The sequence below is a fragment of the Hylobates moloch genome, unplaced genomic scaffold (genome assembly GCF_009828535.3).
Source record: "Hylobates moloch isolate HMO894 unplaced genomic scaffold, HMol_V3 SCAFFOLD_15, whole genome shotgun sequence".
In the NCBI taxonomy this organism is placed as follows: domain Eukaryota; kingdom Metazoa; phylum Chordata; class Mammalia; order Primates; family Hylobatidae; genus Hylobates; species Hylobates moloch.
In genome coordinates, this window is record NW_026652290.1 from 30,743,726 (window position 1) to 30,763,019 (window position 19,294).

General features: G+C 40.4%; 1 protein-coding gene and 1 long non-coding RNA gene across 3 annotated transcripts in view; one reads left to right on the plus strand and one right to left on the minus strand.

The window, feature by feature from the left end:
* ACOXL (acyl-CoA oxidase like) overlaps positions 1-19,294 on the plus strand; it is a 362,177-nt gene that overhangs the window by 342,464 nt on the left and 419 nt on the right. The gene's annotated exons all lie outside the window — the stretch shown is intronic.
* On the minus strand, positions 672-19,127 carry LOC116483528 (uncharacterized). Its single transcript, XR_004252306.2, has 4 exons — positions 17,423-19,127; positions 16,056-16,210; positions 4,244-4,420; positions 672-3,481 (listed from the first exon to the last, which is right to left on the minus strand). It is a non-coding gene; the product is annotated as an uncharacterized LOC116483528 (long non-coding RNA).

Sequence of the window (19,294 nt, forward strand, 5' to 3'; positions counted from 1 at the left end):
CTCCTTTCCAGTGGCCAAGTCTGGAACAATTTGAGCAACAAAAATAATGTAATACTGGGTTATAACTCTAAGTATGTAGTAATTAAGCCCAAGTCCATAATGATATGAATAAATGATTAAGCAAATAAATAAATGGGGGAAAGATAAATCTTCCTTGCAGAAGAATCTCAAATAATATTTGTAGCTATTCCTCCCTCCAGGAGGTAAAGCTTAATTCCCCTTCTCTTTAGTGTGGGTTGGACTTTAGCAACTTGCTTTTATCTTAAAGAATAGATTATAGAAGAGAGAAATACTTATTTTACAATGGAGAAAACTGGTAGATCCTAACCAAGTGATTAAGGTAGATATCAAACGATTAAGGTACATATCAAGTGATTAAGGTACATATCACCAGTGATACATCGCGTTGATAGCAAGTACTCTGTGGTGTGATATGATGAAAAGAACACTTCCCTCTTCCCTGAAACCCATAACCCAAATCTAAGCATGAGAAAACACATCAGACAAAACAAAATGGAGGAATGGTCTACAATTCAGGGGTGTCTAATCTTTTGGCTTCCCTGGGCCACATTAGAAGAAGAGTTGTCTTGGGCCACACATAAAATACACTAACACTAATGACAGCTGACGAGCTAAAAAAAAAAAAAAAAAAAAATCACAAAAACATCCCATAATGTTTTTTAAAAAGTTTACGAATTTGTATTGGGCCACATTCAAAGCTATCCTGGGCCTCATGTGGCCCATCGACTGTGGATTTGCCAAGCTTGTCCATAATACCTGCCTAGTACCCATTAAAACTGACGATGCATGAAGGACGAGAAAAGACTGAAGCCATCACAGAGCAGAAGAGACTCAGGAGACATGATAACTAAATACAATGCAGTATCATGTATTGAACCCTGGGACAGAAGAACATGAGTAGAAAAACTGGTAAAATCTGAATAAACTCTATAGTTTAGTTATTAGTAATGCATTAATATTGGTTTCCTAGTTTTTACAATGAGCCATAGTTATGGGGAAACTGGTTAAGGGCAAATGAGAACTCTTGTTATCTTCGAAACTTTTCTGTAAATTTGAAAGTATTCCAAAATAAAAAGTTTACTAAAAAAACAAAAAGTTAGCATAGGGAGATGGCAATCAGCCCAAACTGTTTCTAAATAAATAAAGCTTTCCAGAACACCCAGGACTTGAACACTGACGCTCCAGTCTAATGGAAATTAGAAATGCATATATATACTTAAAAATTATCTCATTTCATTCTCATTAAGACCTTCAAGGAAAGTAAGGCTAATATAATCCCCATTCAACAAATGAGTAAAACTAAGAAAGAGAGACATTAAATGACTGTCGAAGATTCTAGCTGAACCCAGAAACTAGAGCTCCGAATCCCAAATGGAGGTAGGTTAAGCTCCAGGCATCACCCATTTGTAGTCCTCCTTGTTCCTTTGGCACTCTATAGGGCACTAGATGCCCTGAGGAGTTCACGTGCTTCTCCAAAGCAGGCAAAATCCATCCACATATTCAGAAGGCAGCGCAAGTGCCCAGTTGTTCAACCGAGGCGCCACAAGAGAAGGCGTTGGGTTGAAGTTTATTTTTAAAATTCCAATCCCCCACAGCCCTTCAAATCAGATAACTAACGCCCGTTCTTTTGTCTGGAACTTCAGTGTTGTCAGAGCAGGTCCATATTCATTCTTATATCATCCTCACGAGCACCCTTTAGTGTGAACAGCTGTTACCCCCCTGTAGGCACTGGGAAACTGAGGTTGACTTGCGCTCAGTGAGCAAATAGTAAGCTGGGGCTTCTATGGCAGGTTTCGGACTCTACTCCACTGCTGTCCTACTGTCTACCCGGCTGGGGAGGAGGATGAGCTGCTCCCCCTTGCTGCCCTTTCTGTGAGACCTTGGCTGGAAAGCCAGTGGTGGTGCCCCCAGGGCTCCATCCTAACAAGGTCTCTAAGTACACAAGATTCCTGTGTCCTGGCCATTAAGCATTTTTGCAGGGGTATGTAGAGAACAATTGTGTTCTTTGTTCTTGGAAAATTTAGTGTCCAGGCATTATCCTGTTTCAGTCTTCATTAACCCAGACATTTGTATTTATTTTGCTTCAGATAATTATCAGCATTGGTGAGTAGCTATCAGCTGAGACTCATTTTAAGGAAGAAAGCCTTACAAAATGACCCAACAGTTAACAATTGTGTATCTCCATTAAAACTGACTTCATTTTGCTTTTTAAAAAATAAAGCAAAGATCTCAGCCTCTTGAAGTGGAGAATTTTAATGCAAATGGCTATTTGACTAATAATCTCTTACTTTATTTTACACCATGCCTTGAAGTTGACTGAAGTTACAATAGCCTTATTTTCCTCCCTGAACTCCTGGACACAGCTGTCCTGCTCTGCCAGTGCCTGCCTGCATTGGGACGTATGGAAAAGAACAAGTACTTGTGAACATGTGGTCAGCCCATGCTGAGAAATCAATGCAGGAGGAAGCTTTTCAGTCTATGTGTGTTGAGAGAACCACAGCCCAGCTGTGGGTTACCGATCAAAAAAGGACCCTATTCAGTGTGGTGAAAATAATACTTAGCAAAATGTTGAATCAGGTTCTATTTCCTGCCATGAGCTCAAATAATGGAATCATGTGAGCATGCAGGTGATGAAGGACCTGCAGGGAAGTGAGGCAGGCTGTGTAACCCATGCACAGCAGGGAAGAAGGCCACTCCACCTCCCAGGGAACATAGTGAATTGCCTGTAAAATTAGCAGTATTGAAAAACCAAAAACTCGTTCATTAAGAGAGAAAATAAATACTGATTGTAACCATGTCCAAGAAATCTGGACACCTCCCCCATATTTGATCATATTTACACCCATAGCTGCTACTCTCACCCAAATGTTGCCTTAATGTCCTATTTGAGTCATGACTGTCAACTCCGAGATGCATTGTTTCTGTTGGCACCTTAGTGCACCTGAGGCTTTCTCCTATGCCTCTAAGGCTGTTTTCATTTTGGTGTCCCCCTGATTTGCTAGGTGAAGCCCAGATTTACCAGCACAAGCACAAATCCTGTTTTGCACCCTTGCTGTTAAGTGGACACAGGAGCAGTTGCATCAGCCAGCAGCCTTCATCTGCCCTACTGAAAGGAGCCATTCGTTTTCTCCCTGAGTCAGGGAGAGCTGCTCAGGAGCCCAGCTGCAATAAGGAGGCCAAGGAGGACCTACTGATGACATGTGATTGAGATTCTGACTGTATCTGCTCAAGTCTAAAGTGACCACTAGGGCTTGGGTTTTAGTTTCAGTTCAGTCAATCAAACCGTTGAATCATAGAGGAAGAAGAGCATTCAAGCCTGTTGATTGATGAGTCATTCAAGTAGTTCTGAGTAGACACTGCCAATGGCATCTTGCTGTATTCTCAGGAGATGTGGCTTGGAGTAAGAATGTGCAGAAGTGTGGTAGACACCAGGCCCCCAAGCCAGGATGCTGCTTGGCTCCTTTGAATGTAGAAGATGGATTACACTCGTTTACTATTTTAATCTAAGCATAAAGTATAAATGCAGTCACTGCTTAGTGTCACAAAGGCTTGTGATTAAAGAACACACAAAAAAAATTAGGAGAGAGTTCTAAGCTGGAAAGATGGTGCTGGGATATTAGCCCTTCTCAAATCTGAACTTCAAGAAAAACAGATACCCCACACCCATACCCGCCGGGCTTAGAAACAGTACATGTGCCCTGAACTTCCTACAAATGCGGTGTTGGTTGTTTTCCATGCCACATTGAATGTTTCTTTTTAATGAACATTCAGATTTCCCATCCTTCTATTTCTCATTCCCCAGACCACCTGGATCAAGAGACACATTCAGACGCTAGAACTGAATGTAACATGAACTAAGGTTTAGGCACAGCATATTGAAAGCATTCATTGGAGTGGGGAAGAGAGATGGGGTTTCTCGGTCACTCACCTCCTACCCATAGACTTTTGCTTTTCTCTGTAATGAATTTGAGGGAAAAAAAAAAAAAAAACACACCTTTGTTTCCCTCACCTCCACCCCATTCACCCCACCCACCCCACCCAGTAAGGCCCATCTGATTTGGCTTCAAGGCAGTGAGAACCCCTGGCTGTGTCATCCCGACTGAAACTGGTGTGGGGTGTAAGCACAGGGACCTACTCTGCCAGGGTGGGAAGGGACAGCCCCTGGCTGTGGTCAGTGAGTTGAGAATGTTATTGAAATGACATTGAAATGGAGTGGTCATACCGGAAATGCAACTGGGAGTCACATTTTTAAATCCTCTTTGATTTGAAAGCATCCCCAGAACTGGTTTTAACCTAGCTTCCCATCTGTAGGACTCCTGGTTCACCTCTTGGAGACAGCAGGGACCAACTAGAATGTGGGTGTCTCCTTCTCCACCTTCTCCTCCCAGTGCAAAAGACGCTAAAACAGGGAAATAGGGAAAATATGAGTACAAACAGTGTCCTGCTAAGAGACGGGAAAATCTCTCTTTTCCCTTCCCCCTTCTGTCTGCTCCTGACCTTGCATGCTCCTCCATGGTATAAAATACGTTGTTGAACCTATAAATGCAGGCCATTCAAGTCAGGTTAAGAAAATCTAAATGGGATTTGGTTTCTTCAGTTTGGCCAGTAAAAGGGACCCTGAGGTCACCCCACTGCAATCCCAGTTTCCTCATGGCAGCCACCTGGTCAACCCTCATGCTATGCCTCACAGTACAGATTTGTGTATCTGGAGACTGAGCTGGGATCATTCTATTTTCTTCATTCAAGGGTAACTAATAAGCACAAGAGAGGGCAAATTGTTTTGCTGAGCTCCAGCCTCTGAGTTTCTCTGGCAGCTACATTGTCCTGGTCTCCTTGGGGAGATGCTTAAAGTGCTGGGAAATTGGGTGCCCTTCTCCGTGAGTGTCTTTGGGTTCATACCCTCGGTCCAGGATGCACAGTGAGCATTTCTGACTGGTGAAACTTGTACCTAAGAATAGCCATGTTGCACAGAAAAAAGACCTCTCAGGAGATGAGGCTCATCTGAGTCCAATCAGACTCCAGTAGTGCAGTTAAGGATAGTGGATTTTATTATGATTCCAGGGAATTTAAATAAATTACTGAACTTGAAACAGAAATGACCCCTAGTATATCCATTTTTGTATAAATTAATATTCTAGCTAGAAATCAATAATTTTTATAGTGTAAAATGTGTTTGTAGTTGCTTTTCATTTTTCTGATGATAAGTTACCTTTTCCCTTTGATTTTACAGACGAGACATTGCTGTGGCCTGTTCCATTTCACTTCTCTTCCCTTCTCTGGGAGACTCAAAGTGTTTGGTACTTAGTAACCATTAAAAGATAGCACATAGGGGCCGAGCGCTGTGGCTCACGCCTGTAATCCCAGCCCTTTGGGAGGCTGAGGAGGGCGGATCACTTGAGGCCAGGAGTTCAAGACCAGCCTGGCCAACATGGTAAAACCCCGTCTCTACTGAAGAAAACATGAAAAATTAGCCAGGCGTGGTGGCAAGCGCCTGGAATCCCAGCTACTAGGGAGGCTGAGGCATGAGAATTGCTTGAACCTGGGAAATGGGGGTTGCAGTGAGCCAAGATCGTGCCACTGCATTCCAGCCTGGGAGACAGAGCTAGACTCTGTCTCAAAAAAAAAAGCATGTAGGGGTGACCGCATTTTAAGACACAGAGAAGGGACAGGACTTAACTTGTGAGAGCCGATACGTTCTATGGAAGGAAATTAAGGACTCTTTGCATCTTCCTTTCCTGGACAGCTAGTCATTCACATCACAGATTGTGGCCTTGAACCACTAGGCACTGATTCCATTAACCTAACTGGCTATTGCTGAGACAACATAAGTAAAAATGTCCAGTTCAAGTGTATGACTTTTTCAGGACTTTGGGGATGCAGGTGTCCTATTAATCTGCATAGCGGTTCCATGAGTGAGTTCATTTTGTGATAATTTAGCAAGCTGCTATATACCTATTATGCTTCACCTAAAAAGCATAAAAGGAAACAGAAAAAATAATCTCCTGGTGCTTATATAAAACATTTTTGTTAAAACCTGACTTGAAAGTTATTCTGTGATTTTTTTTGTTTTTTTTTTTAATGAAGGTCTTTTTTGAGAGAACCATAAATTCACAATAATGCAGAGATTTCATGTCCCTTTACTTAGTTTACCCCATTGGCAACATCTTGTACAACTATAGCTTTACAATATGACACCCAGGATATTGATACAATGACATTGATACAGTGAAGATACAGAGCATTTTTGTCACCACTTGTGGCTCCTATAGCCACACCCTCTTCCCTTCCTTTATCCTCTCTTTAATCCCAGGTGACTACTAAGCTGTTCTCCATGTTTACAATTTTGTCATTTCAGGAACGTTGTATAAATGAAATCACATAATATGCAAACTTTGGAATTGGTTTTTTTCACCCAGCATAATTTTCTGAAGATTCATCCAGGTGGTCGCACATATCGACGGTCTCTCCCTTTTTATTGCTAAGTAGTATTCCACACTACAGATGGACTGCAGTTTGTTGAACCAGTCACACATTGAAGGATATGTGGATTGTTTTTAGCTTCTGACATTTAGGAATAGAATAAATAAAATAAATTTCGTTTTTCCATACAGGATTTTGTGTAAATATAGGTTTTAATTTCTCTGTAGTAGATGTTCAGGGGTTCCATTGCTGGGTCACACAGTAGGTGCCTGTTGACATTTTTAAGAAATTGCCAAACTTTTTTTTAGAGTGGCTGTAACATTTTACATTCCCACCATCAGTGTAGAAGTGATCCAGTCTCTTCACATCCTTACTAGCATTGGGTGTTGTCATTACTTTCTATGTTAACCATTCTGATATGTATGTAGTATATTTCATTGTAGCTTTAGTTTGCATTTACTTAATGGCTAATGATGTTGAGTATCTTTTCATATGCTTATTTGCCATCTGTATGTTCTCTTTATTGAAAAGTTTGTTCACTTCATTTGCCCATTTCTAATTGGATTGTTATTTTTTTAAACTGTTTATATGTTCTAGATACTAGTCCTTTGTCCAATATGTAGCTTGCAAATTTTTTCTCCTAATTTATAGCTTGCCTTCTTATTCTTTTAATATGGTCTTCAATAGAGCAAAAGTTTTTAATTTAATAAAGTCTAATTTATCCATTTTTCCTTTTATGGACTGTAATGTACTTTTACTGTCAAGTCTAAAAACTTTTCACCTATTCCTAGATCCTGAAGATATTATCCTGTGGGCTTTATCTAAAAGTTTTATACTTTTACATTTTTCATTGAGCCATGATCCATTTTTAGTTACTTTTAGGAAACTTAGGTTGAGATTCCTTTTTGCTTGTTGGTTTTTTGGTGTACCAGTGTCCAATTGCTCCAATACTAGTAGTTGAAAGGGCTATATTTCCCATGTTAAATTGCTTTAACACCTTTAAAAATTAGTTGTTCATATTTGTATGCTTCTATTTCTGCGTTTTGCTGCTTTATCTATGCATCTATGTGTCTAACCCTTCACCAATACCACATAGTCTTAATTACTATAGTTACATAAGTCTTGAAATATGGTAGTTTGATTCCACCTCTTTATTATTTTACAAAATCACTTTAGCTATTCTAATTCCTTTGCCTTTTTATAGAAATTTTTGGATAATCTTGCCTATATTTACAACAAATCTTTCTAGGATTTTGATAGGTATTGCATTAAAACTGTAAGTTAATTTGAGGAGAAATTTCATCTTACTGTGCTGAATCTTCCAGTTTCTGAATATGGTGTTTCTCTCTACTTATATAGATCTACACTGATTTATTTCATCAGCATTTTACTGTGTTCAGCACACAAGTCCCAGTCTTCTACATGCTTTGTTGGATTACATCTATGATTGTAAATGGTATTGCATATTTAATTTTAGTGTCTGCATATCCATTACTATTATATGGAAATAAAACTATTTTTATATGTTGATCTTTTGTCCTATGATCTTGCTCAACTTGTTAAATCTAGAAGTTCTTTTAGATTCCTTGGAATTTGCCATGTAGACAAACATGTAATCTGCAAATAGAGACAGTATTTCACTGGATAAAAGATTCTGTGTTGACAATTCTTTTCTTTTAGCACCTGAACACATTTCTGGCTTCCATGGTTTCTAATGAAAATCTGCTGCCAATTGTTTTTTTCTCCCTTGTAAGTAAAATGTCATTTCTCTTTCTCTGCTTTTAAGATTAAAAACTATTTATGATATGCCTTTGAATAAATTTCTTTGGATTTATCCTGTTTGGGGTGGGCTCGCTCAGCTTCTTGAATTTGTTGCTTTATCTCTTTTGCCAAATTTGGGGAGTTTTCAGCCATTTTTTCAAGTACTTTTCTGCCCAGCCCGCTTCCTCTTCTCTTTTCAGAACACTGATGACACTTAGGTTAAATCATTTTTTAAAAATAATTACACAGGTTCCTGACCCTCTGTTCATTATATATTCAGTCCATTTTCTGTCTATTATTGAGATTCAGTAATTTTATTGTGCCATCTTTCAGTTCACCAATTTCTTCCACTGTCCCCTCCATTTTGCTGTCAAAACCATCCACTGAGTTTTTAATCCACTGAAAAGTCCTTGTACTTTTCAGTTCTAAAATTTCTATTTGGGCTCCTTTGTATCTACTTTTACATTGCTAAGATTTTCTGTTTCTTTGCTGAAACTTTCTTTTTTTTTTTCATTGATTTCAAGTGTGATTATAATTGCTCATTGAAACATTTTTATAATGACTGCTTTAAAAACTTTGTCAGATAATCCCACTATCTCTGTCATGTTGGCATTGACATCTATTGATTTTCTTTTTTCACCCAGTTTGACATCTTCCTGGTTCTTGATAGGAAGTGACTTTTGATTGAAACATGAACATTTTGGATATTAAATTATAAAACTCTGGATCTTACTTAAATCTTCTGTTTTAGCTGGTTTCCTCTAACACTGTTCCAATGGGGAAAAGGGGGTGCATCGCCTCCTTACTGCCTTATATGGATAGTAGTCTAGGTTTTCTGCTTAGTCTCTATTGACATCCAAAGGGCTGGGGACTCCTTGTTATTTCTGGGTGGAAGTGGGAGTTTTAGTTACTAACTAGGCCTCCACTGACATCTCACTGACAAGGAGGGCAGGAAAGCCTCATTACTGTTCCCTAAAGGGCCTTTACTGACACTGGCAGTGACTTTGTTACCGCCATGTGATGACTAAGTCTTGTCTCCCACTAGGCCTTCTCTGACAGCACCCCATCTGGTAAAGGGAAGGATGCCTCTCTACTGCCAGGTTGAGGTGGAGGTACCAGCTCCCCATGTGATCTCCACTGACACCATGGTGGACACCTCACTATAGCATGTTGTGGCTGTAAGAGTAAGCTCCCCCATTTAGCCTTTAGAGCCATGGCAGGGGTGGGGGGCATGGAATGCACAGTTTGTTCAAACTAGGCTTTTGTTAGGATTTTTCTGTACATCTGTTGGTGGTTCCAGGTTGCCAGCTTTTTTTTAGCTCCAGTGTAGGATATATGAGGCAAAAAGAAAATGCAAGGAATTTACCACTGTGTCATTCCTTGAATCCTATGCCTCCTAGATAGCCTGATTTCTCTTCACCTTTCATAATCTTCTAAGATTTGTTTTATATATAATATCCAAGTATTCAGTTGTACTTAGTAGGAGAAATACAGAAAAACATATCCATCTTCTTAGAAGTGGCTTTACAGTTTTTTGGTTATTATTGTTGGGTTTTTTTTTTTTTTTTTTGAGACGGAGTTTTTGCTCTTGTTGCCCAGGCTGGAGTGCAATGGCACGATCTTGGCTCACCGCAACCTCCGCCTCCTGGATTCAAGTGATTCTCCTGCCTCAGTCTCCCAAGTAGCTGGGATCACAGGCATGTGCCTCCACGCCCAGCTAATTTTTTATTTTTAGTAGAGATGGGGTTTCTCCATATTGGTCAGGGTGGTCTCGAACTCCCGACCTCATGTGATCCACCTGCCTCAGCTTCCCAAAGTGTTAGGATTACAGGCGTGAGTCACCACACCCAGCCTTTGACTACAGTTTTTGAGAAGGACTGGAGAGCTTTCTGAGTTCATTTGGCCCCAGATCAGTGTTCTCCATGGAACTTCCATTTTTTGAGCTCCATTTGACTAGAACCACCCCAATCCCTCTGTCTTCATGATAAGAAGTCTGCCTTTAACTGTTTCTTCCAGCAGCAATACTTACTTGACTTTATGTAGAGAATCCTTTCTAATCTTTGCTGGCTTGAGAACCATTCAATCTTGATTCCTATAAGTCTAAGCCAGGAATTTTCCTCGGGAAAGAGTTGACCTTTCTATGGCAAAATTAGGAAAATAAAATGTATCGGGTTTTTCATAATGCAAGATAAGTTTTCTTTAAGCGATTATACTATTATATTCTCCCTATATTTTAGGTGCTGAAAGTTACCCTTTAAATAAAATAATAATAATCATAGACAGTTCTTTTTTGTCATCCTTACTTGACAAAAGAGAAAAGTTGGCAATCTCATGTTGGTTCCCCCCAAATTGCTTTGTTTCCCTTTATTTTTCTTTTAATTTTAAAAATAGAGGTCTATTTATATACATTGAAGTGCATGAATCTTTTTTTTTTTTTTTTTTTTTTTTGAGACAGAGTTTTGCTCTTGCTGCCCAGGCTGGAGTGCAGTGACACAATCTTGGCTCACCTCTACCTCTGCCTCCTAGGTTCAAGCGCTTCTCCTGCCTCAGCCTCCCAAGTAGCGGGGATTACAGGCATGTGCCACCACGCCTGGCTAATTTTTGTATTTTTAGTAGAGACGGGGTTTCTCCATATTGGTCAGGCTGGTCTCAAACTCTCGACCTCAGGTGATACTGCCCGCCTTGGCCTCCCAAAGTGCTGGGATTACAGGCGTGAACCACTGTGCCCGGCCGAAGTGCCCAAATCTTAATGGTGCAGTTCAGCGAGTTTTGACAAATAGCAGACTGTATAATGCAGCTCTCAGTCATGTTAAAGAAAGTGTCCATCACCCAATAAATTTCTCTCAGACACTTTTCCATCAATTCCTCACCCTGACCCCTGAGTTTCTAACTTTATTATAAGAGCTCAGTTCGCCTGCTCCAGAGCTTCGTAGGAATGCAAGCAGATAGATGTATGTTTCTTTTGCTCAGTATAATGTTTCTGAGATATTTGATGATTCATTCTTTTTTAAATTAATTTGTTGGCCGGGCGCGGTGGCTCACGCTTGTAATCCCAGCACTTTGGGAGGCCGAGGCGGGCGGATCACGAGGTCAGGAGATCAAGACCACGGTGAAACCCCGTCTCTACTAAAAAATACAAAAAATTAGCCGGGCGTGGTGGCGGGCGTCTGTAGTCCCAGCTACTCGGAGAGGCTGAGGCAGGAGAATGGCTTGAACCCGGGAGGCGGAGCTTGCAGTGAGCCGAGATTGCGCCACTGCACTCCAGCCTGGGCGACAGAGCGAGACTCCGTCTCAAAATAAATAAATAAATAAATTAATTAATTAATTTGTTTATTTTTGCTGAGTAGTATTTCATTGTATAGGCCCAGCCCCTCTCTCCTCCCAAATGCTCATCTCTCTAGAACTCACCTAATCAGTCTCCAGGAACTGGCCTTGTTACCTCCAGCTGACCTCAGCTGCATCATTCCATAGGTATTAAGGTGCAGTGTTAATTATACTCATCTGTGGGAAGAAAAAAATAACTGAAGACTTAAGACTCACTTCTTTTTTCTTTCATTAACACAGTTTGTATTGAAAAAAAATGTTTATTCTCCTGTTAATGGACATTTAAGGTGTTTATGGACTGATGTTATGAATAAGATTGTCAAGAATATTTTTGTGGAAGATGTTTTATTATATCAAATTTAGAAACATTCCAATCATTACATCTTCAAGTATTTTATGTCTCATTCTTTCTGACTTCTGAGATTCCAATGGCATGTATGTTAGATTGCCAATATATTCCCACATGGTACTGATGGCCTGTTCATTTTTTTTTCCCTTTGCCCCATTTGGAATAATTTCTATGAATCTGTTTTCAAGATTATTGATTTTTGTTCCTCAATACTCACTCTGCTGTTAAACTCATTAGTGAATTTTTATCTCAAATATCCCATTTTTCAGATCTAGAATTTTCCTTTCTTTCTTTCTTAGGAGTTACATTTATCTCATAAAATATCCCATGTTCATCTATTATATCCATTTTTCTCCTTCTAATTTTTTTTTTTTTTTTTTTTGAGACAGAGTCTCGCTCTTTCACCCAGGCTGGAGTACAGTGGCATGATCTTGGCTCACTGCAACTTCTGCCTCCCAGGTTCAAGCAATTCTTGTGTCTCAGCCTCCCAAGTAGATGGGATTACAGACATGCACCACCATGCCTGGCTAATTTTTGTATTTTTAGTAGAGACAGCGTTTCACTATGTTGGCCAGGCTGGTCTCGAACTCCCGGCTTCAAGCAATCCACCTGCCTCAGCTTCCCAAAGTGTGGAATTACAAGCATGAGCCACCATGCCTGGCCTTCTCCTTGTAAATTCTTGAACACATTTGTAATAGTTGCTTTTAAATCTTTGTCCATTAATTCCAGTAACTGGTCATCTCTAAGTCTGCTGTTACTGATTGTGCTTTCTTTAGATTTGGGGTCACATTTTCCTGCTTCTTTGCAGGTCTAATAACTTATTATTGTACTTCAAACATTGTCCATAACAGATTTTACTTTCTTTTGTTTATTTTCCTTTCTTTTGTCTGGTGGTTAGGGTCAGGGACTAGTCATTAAGATTCCTCCTAGAGTCAGATTGAGCAGGAGCTGCTTTACTTAGACTGAGTTCACTATGCTTAGTCCACCCACCCCATCACACTACCCTTTTTATTCTTTCAGAGTTTGAGCTGTGAAAATGGTGAACTACAGTTTCAGATTATCTTTGATTCACCTTTGGGTTGAACTGCAGCGCAGCTCCAAAGTCTATGCACCACAAGGATGCATGGGACCATGCAAATTTCCTCTGCTTTTCAGTTTCCATGAACTGCTGCTTTCATAGCAAAATTCTGGGTTGAGGATAAAGAATCGCTAGGCCAAGTGTTTGTTTTTGTGCTAGGAGTTCTTCCCAATTCCAGTTCATTTGGCCATTTTTCTCATCCCTTCAAAGTCTCTCCATCTCTGTTAGGCCCAGTCTTCTGTCCACCTGTCCCCAAAACAGGCACCTACCCCATGTGTGGAAGCTTCTGTGGATGTTGGCTTACCAAGAAAGAGCTCATCTCTCTGAAATCACTTCATTAATGTTACTTTCTTATGTATAGTGTTGTTCAGTAGCCCCATAAAACATCTGATTTTTACTTTGTTCAGATTCTTCAGTTTGTAACCATGGAGCAAAAGTCTCTTGAATCTATCTACATTTTAACTAGGAGCCCTCCCAGTTGATTTGCAGATTAGTTGGGACAATGAAGTTGAATATTCCAGGACCCACTTACACAGAATTTCTCCATAATAACTTTGGACTCTTATTGTATTTTTAGTTTTGGCAGTTTGTGGGGATTTTGCCTCTTGAAAATTTTTGACTGAAGATTATTCCTTCTTGGGTGTGTTTACATTTCTTTGGGTTTGTACTTACAAGACTAAACTATCAGTTGATTAAGATTTTTTTTTTTTTTTTTTGAAACAGGATCTCACTCTGTCACCCAGGTTGGAGTGCAGTGGCATGATCTCGGCTTACTGCAACCTCCACCTCCTGGGCTCAAGCAATCCACTCGCGTCAGCCTCCCAAGTAGCTGGGACTATAGGCATGAGCCACCACTCTCGGCTAATTTTTGTATTTTTTGTAGAGATGGGGTTTCACCACGTTGCCCAGACTTGTCTCGAACTCCTGAGCTCAAGCAATCCACCCGCCTCAGCCTCCCAAAATGCTGAAATTACAGGCATGAGCCACTGTGATGCCATATTTTTTATATGAGAAGTGTGCAGCTAATACTCCAGCTTTATTATAACTACCTAATTGAATATTCTTTCTTGTTTCATGTAAATGCCTTTGTCTGTAGAAAATGCTACTATGAGCAGCATTGTGGTTACTTTAATTCCATTGCCAAAACTTTTATATGGTTTCCTGTATTCTAAAGGGAAAGGTATATGCACTTGTCTTCTTTTTAAACTTTTCCTCTTATGAATCAGTAGCAGCATGAATAAATGTCAGAAGTTCTTATTAAGTGGTTAATGTTGATGCCTCTGTCTCAGCATTCTTGTTTTAGGTAATGATGATTAAGCAAACTTTGTCATGGAAATGCCAGAGTTAGAAAGAAATTGTATTTATTACTAACTAGAGAACCCATGATAATAACAATAATATTTATAATCAGCCTGCGCCAAGCTTACTAAATCCTTCCATCTTAGAGATAAGGTAGTATGGCTTGGAAGTGGCAATGTCAGAGTTCAAAGCCCTTTTTCTCTACCGAAGTGGACATTGTCAATAATACTTAGTAAACAACCAAATTGTGTACTCTTTAGTTGAAGAAAATTGCAATAGAAAGTACATTTTAAAGGTAAATTTTCTTCAAGTTTAATTATTTAGTGAGGCTAAACAAAAGTGATTTTGTTGTTGTTTGGTAAGGAAGGCAATTTCTCTATCCTAACATTTCAGATTATGCTAAATATTGTTTATCAGCTGAAGGAACAAATCAACATAAAATATAATTTAAATTGATTCAGAGAAAATATTAGCTGGAGTCCTGATTATTTAATAGACCCGTGGAATGTCATTTTATGCTAATGAAACTTGGTTGTAGAGAAAACTAATGAGAATGTATGTGTTCCTGGGACCAGGAGACGCACCAAGCTAAGGTCTGACCCTCCCTGGAGGGTCACACAAAATACAGATTCTGACTTAGGAAGAACATCAAGGGTCACACGTCTGCCACAGTGGTGGAGGCATTTCCACAGTGGTGGAGGCACACACAAAATACAGATTCTGACTTAGGAAGAACCTCAAGGGTCACACGTCTGCCACAATGGTGGAGGCATTTCCTCAGTGCAGCACCCCATATCCTCTAGCAACTGGAAGCAGTGAGGCACTGGGGGAAAAGATGGAGGCAAAAGGGTAGACAAGGCTTTAGAAAAAAGAGCCCTGGATTAAAACTCTAGTTGCATCAGTTACAAGGTATGTGACTTGAATTCTTTAAGCCTTGGTTTTCTCATCTGTAAAATGGGTTGATACCTGATAGAGTTGTTATGAGTACTGAATAAGACAGTGAACATAAAGCCCTCCTCTGTAATTTGGCACACAGTAGGTGTCCAGGAAATGTCAGCATGGGGCAGAACACAGAAGACCTTGGTTACATATGTAAAGTGCCATATGTTGCTACATAGCATTGTTATAAAAATGCTGGAGATACAGCAGACTGACAAGTCAAAGACAGCTAAGTAGCTCCCTTCTGTACCTCATTGCCTTTACCTGCCTGGCCATCTGGGATGGAATGTGGAAAGCATAGATACTGCACAGCAGAGATGGATCCTTGGCAAAGGCTGGAGTAACAAGCTATGAATTGTTGACTGGGGACTAGGGTTGGACAAGACAAGCATGGAATAAAGGTGGCCAGAGGCACTTGCCAGAATGCCAGTTATGTGTCACAGCAGAAACAAAGGTGATAAATGACAGCCACAAGTAGCACAGAACCTCATTTTACCAACCACTTTAATCTTATTCCCTCATCACATCTTTTAGATTAAAAGACGTTTGTTGATTAATTAAGGTTCCCCTTCCTGTAAAGTTTATAGCTCAACAACTAGTTAACCTAAAATGAAGTCAACTGAAAAATAATGGACAGGAAATTACATTAATGGCTCACCAATATCTAACAATCCCTTAGAAAGTAAGAGTTGGCTGCATAGAGATTCTTTTTGGAAAGGAGGTGGAATTGATGCCTTATAGCAAGTTTATTTGTTGTTTTGCTTAGTCAGGTTAAAAGTTTCTATTTCTGTGCATTAACCAGTGATAATGACTGATACTTACTCTGTGGGCAGGCAGCCTGGACAGTTCTTTGGCTAGTCTTACCTGGGATCACTCCTGTGGCTGCAGTCATCTGAGTTCAACAGGACTAGGATGTCCAAGATGGCCTCTCTATCTGGCAGTGGGTGCTGGCTGTTGGCCAAGGCACCTTGGTCCATCTCTATGTGGCCTTTTGTCCTCCAGCAGGCTAGACTGGGCTTCTGCACAGCAGGTATTCTCAGGGTTATAGGAGAGTGATAATGGGGGATTCAAAGCTTCTTAAGGCCTAAGCTCTGGAAATCACACAGTGACATGTTCCCCATATTCTATTGGCAAAGCAAGTCATAACTCAGCCCAGATTAAAGGGATGGAGAAAAAGACTCTACCAAGGTAGCCAGACAAGAAAGGGGCTAATGAAGGGACATTTCAAGTTTGGGTAAGGGATTTTTCACATAAAACAGCATGTGGTCATCTTATGCTGAGAACAGGGGTGAGGCATGTGGGAAGATGCAGGAAAACCTTCTGCATGGAGTCCTAGGAATAGCTGGGGTGTCCCTCCAAGTGCACTGGGCACTTCCCACCCTGAACATCTATTGTAGGACTAACACCATGCCAGGCTGGGAAAATATGGTTTGTTCAGAGGACTGCAAACTTAGTCACTGCCCATCCTTGGCCATCCTACTCTCCCAACTGAAATAAGGAAACTATAGGCAGAGTCAAAAAGAGCAGAAAAATAAATTGAGTACTGCAACTAGATGGAGGTGGGAAGCCAAACTGATGTTACAATTTTTCCCTCACTCCCAAATATACATATTAATATAGTCAAACACAGTGTCATCCCTTGAGGGCTGAGTGCTTCTGCTTTCTTTAAAGCAGATATTCTCAAATTCCACTCACTGGCTATTTCCAGTGGATTGTACATTCTTATTGCTTGTAGAGCAATAGTGCCCATGTTTAGGTTTGACCTTAAAAAATTTTTTTGCAAGAACCTATTACTTGTTCATGCTCTTTTATTTTTAAAGTATACCTGCCTATTCATTTGTCTTTTTCAAAAGCTGGTGAATTTTCTTTGTAAAGATATGGGTAAGCTTGGAGTACTTTGTCCAGCATAAATGGGTCATAAACTGGCAGGGCAGAGGACTCCTACAGTATGTGCAATTTTTATGCTTATAGTATGGAAGTATATTTGGTAACAAAACTAAACTTTAATAATACACAATACTCCCTGGTAATAAAAATACTGTAACTGTGTAATAATATCACTGCTATATTATCTACTCAAGTTTATTTTGTATTGAAGAGATCATGTATTTTTTGAAGTTTTTAAAATGCCTCAACAGCTTCACGATGTGTGAGACCTGTTCCTGTAGTGTGTACCGTTAAACCTCTAAAATCCAGAATTGTACCTAACACTGGGTAGGAATCCAGCAAACACTTTGTGAGTGAAAGGGTGGTAATTATTATTATCATCTTGACAGCCAGGAACAGAGGTGGGTGGGTACCTGGAATCAGAGTCAAACAATAACTAAGAGTCAAACAATAACAGGAATGATGCCGGATCCGTCCATTGAGACAATAATCATTCTGGGGTTTCTGTTGCGGTCTATGAAGAATGGAGAAGGCTAGAAGGAGTATTTTAGACTGCCCCAGAACTTTAGATTTAGAAAGAATCTTGGCAGTCAACTCCTCTTCACAGCCAGTTCATTTTTCCTCTCTAGGGTGCCATTGGAGGGGACACTCCCTGAACACTTATGAGTGAAGAAACCGTCCTTTTCACCAGCCATTGGGTTCCTTTTCAAGTTTATTTTTTAAAAGTTTTCTTTATATTGAAATCTGCCTCATTTAATTCCTACCTCTGGCCCTACAGTCAGTATTTGGCACTAGATAGATAAAACCCATACTCTATTTTACACTCATTCAAATCATTGTATTTCCCCCACCGGTGAATATATTACCAGAGTTGGTTGAGTTTCATAATGCAAACCCAAAGGGAAAATTATCTTGAATAATCATATGACAATATGTGGAAAGTTTAGGGGCTGTGTACGCCACCTCATGGTTTTGAACTGTGTGGTTAAAGACATTCAGAGTTGACAGATTAGTCAGGGATTTTTCAAGAGTATTAATTACAAACTTTGAAAACTTGGTCAGTGAAAGTTCATTTTAGTGCATCTTGCAAATATGATCAAAGGTCTTTTCAGTACTGATTTGATGATGCTTAACCACAGTGTATGAAGAATGAAGTTTTTCATTAGAAATTACTGATGTAATAGAGCACATTTTCAGGGAAGATGTATTGTTGGACTATTACAATTCATGCTCTTCCCCCACCATATCCCTACCCTCTATATCCCCCATCCCCTATTTCCCCCACCATTCTCCTTGGGACCTCACTGAAAACCTGAAATGCTCTGAAAACCTGAAATGGCATTTTGGACTGCTGCAAGGGAAACTGTGATCTTAACAACATCAGTGCGGCTCAGACATGACCACCATGTGAGGGCAAAGGTGGGGCTGGTGTAAGTGATGTTGTTAAACCTGTAAAAATAAACCATGAAAACCTGGGGATTTACTGTAATTTGGGGCGTGAAACAAATTTACCACTGGCTGAAAACTTGAAAAATGGAGTAAAATGTGTAGATCAGAAGAAAGGAAAGCCGTCCCTCTGCCCTTGTGTAGTTTTATTAAAACAATCTTATTATTTTGGTAGCTTTCTTTTTTTCCTGAAGATAAAAAAAAATACACTGGCACCTAAGCCATGGAAAATGAAATAAAAATACACCAGTGCAGCTTCCAAAACACTGACTTGCATCTCCTTCTCCTATCCGCCGGGAATGTTTTTAACCCTGCCTTTCAGTGGCTGCCAGAACCAAGGGCATCCGCGGCGTTCCTTGGCATTGGCGTTAACAGCAGATGGATTTTCCGCAGCAGCCAGGTGGAAGATGCCTAGCATTGGTCCGCCGTCTCACTGTACTGAATTTCAAGAATCATGGCCTACTGCCAGCCAGGTCCCAAGGCGCTAGTCTGGGGAGACTGGAGCAGGTCTCTCGTGGTTCACCTGTTCTGAGGCTCTTCCTGTTCAGTTGCCTCTGCGCGCCAGAGGGTGGCACCCCAGGCACTCCAGAGGTGGAGAGGAGGGGACGACAGGGGGAGGAGAAGAGAGAGGAGCGGAGGGAAGGACCAGGGAGGGAAGGACCAAGGAGGGAACATTAATAAATTCTCAGACCTTGGTCTCGAGCTCCCAGCTAATTTGGGGGCAAAGCCGACTCCACGTCCACGCCCACCCCCTTACGGGAAAAGCCTGG